Consider the following 7,399-nt stretch of genomic DNA (forward strand, 5'->3'; position numbering starts at 1 on the left):
GTGGTTCTGTTGAAGCAGTGATCCTGTAGAAAGGGTCTGCTCTTCCTCAGAAGGTCCAGTGGTGGCTGTGTAGCTCCTGTCCTCTGGGAATCCAGTGGAAAGGGTGTCTGTGGTGTTCAGAATCTCAGATTATATCCACGATGGGATGCTTGGTTCCTCCTTCTGGGTGGAGCATCTCACAATGGGGTAATGAGGCCAGGCATTGATGGGCCATTAACAGAAGATAGTCCAGAGGGAGGAGGCAGGGAAACACTGCCCCACGTGGGTTCATCAGCTCATGAGGATGGTAATAGAATACACTGCAACCCAGGACAGTGTGCATGAACTTGCTTTTGTTCAGAATTGAGTGTTTAATCTGTAAAGTGGTAAAGTTACTGCTTTAATGTTTATCCTGATGGCTTTACACCTTTTGAACCAGCAGCTGATGGTAGATGAAGTGAATTATTTTCTGAGAAACTTGGTTTAACTGCTAAGAAACCTGCTCTGTTCAACAGTGTTTTAATAGTTTAAATGAATTTTGTTGACCCTTTTTGTTACACCCATTTTGTTAAATGCACTCTACCATTGAAAATGACTTGTTTGCATAAAAGAAACAGAATATATTCTAATTTTACTATATGCTATTGCAAAAACTTTTTTGCCATTGGGAAAACTAGCAAAGAGTAACTGCTGGAACACCAAAGCATTTCTGATTAATGACACTCCCAGTGTCACCCAGCCTGTGCCAAACATAGGCAAGCAGGACAATGTCCCATAACAGCATCATTGGCTTGTCCTTGCCTTAAAAAATACTCTTTGTACCACTGGGGTCTCAGACCCTGCTTACACCAATTGCTGACACTGCTGGTACATGGCACGAAGTATTAAAAGTCCAAAGGGGAGGAATGCACAGGAAGTGGGAAGAGAATGCCACAGCAGGGTGGTCCAGTTGTGAGATTTCCCAGCGATTTTCTCAGCTAACAGCAGGTCTCCATTCTGCTCAGTGTAGAATCCTGCATTACTTGTTTGACCTCAGTTATTCCTTAAAGTTTGTTACCCATCAGTATCTGTGATACAATCTTTACTGAGGACATACACATGAGTCATGCATACAGATGACTCATGTTCGTCCAGATTCACAAAGCTCAGAGCTCTGCAGTTAAAAACTGAGTGGTAAAGTTTTGAGAGAGAAAAGCCATCTGACATTATAAAGATGCATTTAAAACATCAGCATTTCTGCAGTCATCTGAGTGGGTGACATAAAAATGCTTCTCTCTGTCCATTTTGTTTTGTCAAAGAAATAACTGTTACTTCCCATTATGAAGTCTTTCACTCCATTATAGAGGAGCAAACAGAAATGTATGTTGTAATTTATATATTCGAACTCCCTCTTATTAAGGGTCATATCACATATGTATGACAGCAGGAGAACAATCAGTCCTGTTAGGGAAAAGTGTAATAATCTTCACATTTTATAATATTTCAGTAGAGAAGGTCTTTGAGAACAACAGAAAATAATTTTCCTGTCAAAATGACAAAAGAGAAATTATATTTCTTTACCTAGAGTATTTGGACTGACAAACTGTCAGAATTAGTTTTTCTGGTCCTCAGAATAAGAAAATAATATTTGTGTTTTCTGATCTTGAATGACCTCCTTATCTGTAATTTTTGGTTATATCAAATCAGGACATAAATGACTGCATTCATTATGATGAACCAAACTTTTTTATTTTTCATCTTAACATGTTCTAGGAAATTTATTATAGTCTTAATTTACATGTTCTAGGAAATTTATTACAGTCCTAATTTTCCTATAATTGGCATGGTTTGAATATCTGATGATATTCAAGTGTGTAGATAGATTTACATTGATAAAATATTCTTCTTGTTGGTAAATTCTCTATCCCTTTCTTCCACCAAGGAAATATGCTTAGGATTAGGTATATTTCCACTGAAATGCATTGTCTTTATTTTTTTATATCTGCATAACTTCAAGCATTACACGGAAAAGAGGACCAAGGACTTTGGTTATGTAAATAACAAAGACCTAATTTGCATCCCAAACCCATGTCTTTTTATAGTTTACTCGGCAAAATTACCTCAGGAGGCAGGAAAATGTAAGATTGTATTGTTGAGATTTTCTTCAAATGTTTGTCTATTTAAGGTGTTATGAAAACCTAACATATAATTTGGAAACTGTGAATACAATTTCCAACTAGCAATTTGGCATGTTAACTGTGGCATCTATTGGCAAAGCAAAATGTGCAAGAAGGGGCAAATAAAAGCAAAATGCAGAAGGTAAGTTGATGAGTATGTGAAGAGATCACAAGCCAATTATGGGCCAACACCAAGCTTTTATTTTAAATAGAAAACAAGATTATGATGATCATAAAGGCATCATAATTATTATATGGGGGAAAAAATAGTCATTGAGAGTATTGGGATTTGAATTCTAAGCCCTGGAATTTCATCCATGGTTTATATCAAGGGGCAAGTAAGCATGGAGGAGCACAGCAGGATGCCCTGTGTGCCAGGGTTTGCCCAAAGTGTGTCTAACTGAGCTGGACCACCAAGACCTGCCAAGGAGAACAAGCCAGCCAAAAGCGTGACACAGCAAGGAGGCTCGTTCCTACTGGTTAGTTATAGACAATTTAATAAAGCCTGCAGAGGATGTGCAGAATGGAAAACATCTGTGTCCGCTGATATATTTAGACTGCTCTGATGTTTAAAATAAGTATCTCAGACTGTGAAAACACCAGGGAATTATGTGAAGAAAGGTTCTCGCTAAGGAATAGCTTGCGTTGTTAGAGGCAGACTTTCAGATCATTATCACCTACACTTATGTATCTTACACTGGGAGCTGAAGATTCTTGGTAGGCAACAAAAATAAAAAGCCACTTTTACAGGACAGATCAATCTGTAATTTTGTAGGAAAAAAAAAGGGAAACTAATATCTGAATTGGCATCTGAGTAAGGTGATTAAAACAAGCTGGAGTGAATATGACTGATGTTGGGCACATTGGCCACAGACAGAAATACGCTACATATAAATACAGGGAGCAATGAGCTTCCCCAGAATTTCTAAATAGATTAATTTAGGATGTGTACACACATTGCAATACATAAAGTGCATCAGTCAAGTGTGTATAAGGAATATGCAATTCTTATCAAAGCAGATCTTGAGAGAAAGGCTTGGCAAAGTACATAACATATTTTGAGTTAGGCTCCCCCACTTTTTCAACCTGATTTATCAATTCCAGCAGGTACCAGAGAGAAGCAAGAGGCTCCTGACAAAGCTGAGCTTATAAAGAGCAGGCAACTAGAGCCTCCCTGACACAAGATAATCTTTATGTTGTTTGTGTAACAAAAAGAATGAAAATAAGCCCTGTGTGTTGATATTTTACTGAATATGTACATTCAGTCAATAAAAAGTTGCAATAGCAGCAGTCCCTAACTATAAACTATTGCAGTAGAGAAAGACATTACGTTTGTCACATACCATCCCCTCTTTCTGATTGTTTTTTGACTGTGGATTATATTAGACCACTGGCCAGGCAGAGCACATGAGGATTGAGACACTGAGATGTCCAGATACTTTCAGCAAGTGGTGCTGATTCACTGAAACTCTTACCCCCTCATAGTACCTTGCAAAAGCCACTAAAATCCATGCAAATCACCACATGAGAAAATGTCCCTCCCAACAACACAGTGAAAGCCCCGCTCGTTCTCCTAAGTGCCCAACATCGAAGATAATCCATTTATGTCAGCTGAAAAAGTCCTGCAGCTGTCACCAAGAGCTGGATCAGACTCGGTGCCCAGCTAAGGAACTTGATGCAGAGATTAGTAAGGGATATCCTTTAGCCTGTATCATATTTGTAGTTGTTAACATAATCTTATTTTCTGACCCCAAACTACTTACATGGAATTTCAGCAGTGCCAGAGCAAAGCTATGCCCCAGCTTTCCTGCTTTGCCCAGCTGGCAGCACACTTCAGGGATGGGCAGAGCTCCAGTCACAGTGCGGGTACAGCAGCTCTAAAGGATTGCCACACATTATACTCATTTAATGCATACCCATGTTACTGCCTGGATCAGAAGTGGGAGCAAGGAAATTCTTGTTTCTGTAGTTCTCTTCATGCTCAATTTGGGTTGAACAACAGCAAGGGCCATAGCACTGCTCCATTCCTGACAGGAATTAATCTGGGCAGGGAGGACATCAGTGCCTCATTAAAACAATGGCATTTTTTAAAATTCTCTTCACAAAATGATCCATTTATTATGAAGCAGCTCACACTCCACAACACGTATCACTTTGGAAGTGTGAATACAATATAGCCTCGATGTTTTAGATATTCTCTGAGTTGACATCTTCATCAGACAACTAAGACATATTCATAGAAGTAAATGTGTGATTTTGTAGTAGATGAGTTCTGTAAGTTTTCACTGCTTATTTACCACTAATAGTCTAATCTGTACAACCATTGTATTACTGTATTCTCTGTATTTTCACTTCAGAATGATCTTTGAGCTTCTTAAAAACACTTATTTCTCTTTGTTTTCTCCCCATCTTTGGGGCATTTCCTCTGCCTGAGGAGATGCCTGATTTGTCTGTTTAGGTGGCTGAAGAAGTGCACAGTTGGACCTGTTTCCATGGTTTGGAACATGTCCAAAGGGCAAACCTACAGCCTTCTCTCTGCTCAGGACATCATTCTGCCTTTGGGACTGCAGCTTTAGTAATAATGTTATGAAATCAAAGAAAATAATTTTATCTCTTGTTTGAGAAGCAGATTAATAAAATTGTTTGCATTTTCCATGATTACCAAGATCCATTGATGCCTCATTTCCATTAATATATTTATTAAACAAAAATAAGTAATAATTTGAAGCACTCATAAGAGTTCCATTGCATTTTAAAACAGGCCCCAGGCAATTCCTCAATGCTTCCTTGACCCTCCTTACATACTTTTCCAATGGCCAAAGAGTTGCAAGAGATGTCTAATAAGAGGAGACTAGTTGTTCCATCTTGTTCACCACTTTGTACCCTGCTAATGACAGGTTTTGAAGGCAAAGTAGCTAGCAATAGATTGCATAATGCTGTAATAAACACTCCTGTTTCTGTGCAAGGGAAGAAATATATTCCTCAAAGCCACATGATTGACAGGTCTTATTATAAGTTTTGTCCTAGCTACCGCGAGTGTTATTCCTGTGGAGTGTGATTTTTAATCTGCTTTTGCATCTGTCAGAATAGTAGCCCGTGCCAGGCAGTCTCATAGGTTAATCATATGTTGGGCTCAAGGATTTATTAGCCTTTCCAGTATTTAAAAATCAAAGGCCAGATTCCCCTTCTAGGCTGTTAACTACAGGGATTGTAAGGAGATACATAGCAAAGGGAACTTTATTTCTTCAGAGATAGAAACAGCTGTAGTAATCCATCATTAGTCCAGGTGAGGTTAAGGGAGCCCCACTACCTCATGCACTCAGGATTGCACTCAAACTCACCTAGAGATTTCATTTACTGATTTTTCCAGTCTACCACGATGGACTGTATTGATGACTGGAGGGTTAATCCTACTTTTCTTGAGCTGACTCCTGAATGGGATGTACCTCTGCAAGAGCAAATAATGGCATATATAGCGATTGTTGAATTTCTGAATGTGTTTGCACTGGGAACTGACAACTTTGGCATTTCCTGAGGCTTAAAGAAGGAGCATGTATTTATAGCTCTGTGAGTTTGCACGAGATATATTGTTTCTGTCACAAATGTCTTGCATAAATATGTATTCTGTGTGGGACTGCAGTAGGACTACTGCTTGATCGTTAATGTTTGCTTTTGGCCTTCCCATATCTATTGAATATGTGTGTGTTTTTACCAGCATCACGTGATCTGTACTTTCCAAAACTGCAAACTGGAAATGTTTCAGTTTCGGTTTTGTTTCTTTTTTTTTTTTTAAAAGGACATATTTTCAGTATTTCAGGTTCATGTAAGCAGTTTCATTCTGTTTGAGTATTCAGAAAAAATAGTCCTAATGGAGGATGAAAGACAAAAACAAGGTTCCATTTTGAAGCAGACTTGGAAGAGTCATGTGAATTCAAGGGTGTACAAGGACTGTTCCTCTTGGCTTTCTTGACATTGCAGTTACAGAGGTGGGCAGGTGCTATAGCCATGTGCTGCTCTTGCAGTGCAATAATGGTATCATTGAGAAGTGAGCTTAAGCCCACATTCGTGTGCCAGTTTTACAGCCTTACTGTCAGCTTAGTAAGCCATACTTCCTCATCTGACCTCTTTGGGTGACCTTCTCCTCTGGATATAAAGGGAACTTAAGGAGTCTAGGGTATGAAAACCAAGGGTATTGTTTATAAATTATTTATCATGTCACTAACGACATTTACTTCACTGTTCTCAATTGCATCCTCATGCACTGAGATTGGGAGTTCATGGGAGGCTTGATCTCCTTCGGGCAGGTTGTTCTGGCAAAAGTCATTGTTAATATCTGCCCAAATGACCCATGGCAATGGGTTCTTTCTTCCTATTCTTACCATGGAGATCTTACTATTCCCTAAGAGACTGTTAAATTGTTCTAGCAGCATGTTTCAGCATGATGATAGGAGCAGGCAGCATTCAGTCATTCAGTGGCAAGTCAAGCCTCAAATCTGGGATAGACAAATTCACTAAAAAGCATCACAGCAGCGTGTTTTCCAATCAAGAGGCATTCAGCACAATCAGAGCTTAGAAGATATTTGGCAGGGATATTTATACCCCTTGAGTGTTCTTTAGGGTATTTTGGTATTGATCATTTTCACCTGATTTATTAATGTCTGTTTGGAATCCCATCATTTACTTATGATAGCTCTTTCCTGATACTAGAAGTCATATAAGTGAAAGAAAAAATCCATTTTAAGTGTCTTTGGTATAAAATCAAATACAGGATCTGATGACATTAACATTGCCTTTCAAATACAGAGTAATTACAAAGCATCATCTCTAATGTTTGGGTTTTTTGTTTGTGCTTGCTTCAAGCATCAACTAATTCAGCTGCATTAGAACCAAAGAGAAGACTTTTAAATCATTATCTTTCCTTTATGGAGAAGGAAGAAACCAGGTGTGTGAACTCCTTAGCTCATCATTGTCAATCAAATTACTCTGAGACTCCAGCAGCTAACACCTTATTTATAGGGATTTTAAAATATCGGGGGGGGGAGAAGAATATTTTTAAAATTTGTTTTCATATTAGAAAAGCAAAGATGACATTTGCCTCCGGGCTTGGCAGGTGCCATAAGGCTGTAAAGTACTTCGTAGTTCTGAAAGCCGCCCCGTGCCGTGACGCTGAGCCTCGCGTCACCCCGGCTCGGCCGGCATTCCCGGCGGGAGCTCGGCCCGCATCCCGGCAGGGGCTCGCCCGGCATTCCCGGCGGGGGCTCGGC

This window comes from Corvus brachyrhynchos, unplaced genomic scaffold (genome assembly GCF_000691975.1).
Source record: "Corvus brachyrhynchos isolate BGI_N302 unplaced genomic scaffold, ASM69197v1 scaffold101, whole genome shotgun sequence".
In the NCBI taxonomy this organism is placed as follows: domain Eukaryota; kingdom Metazoa; phylum Chordata; class Aves; order Passeriformes; family Corvidae; genus Corvus; species Corvus brachyrhynchos.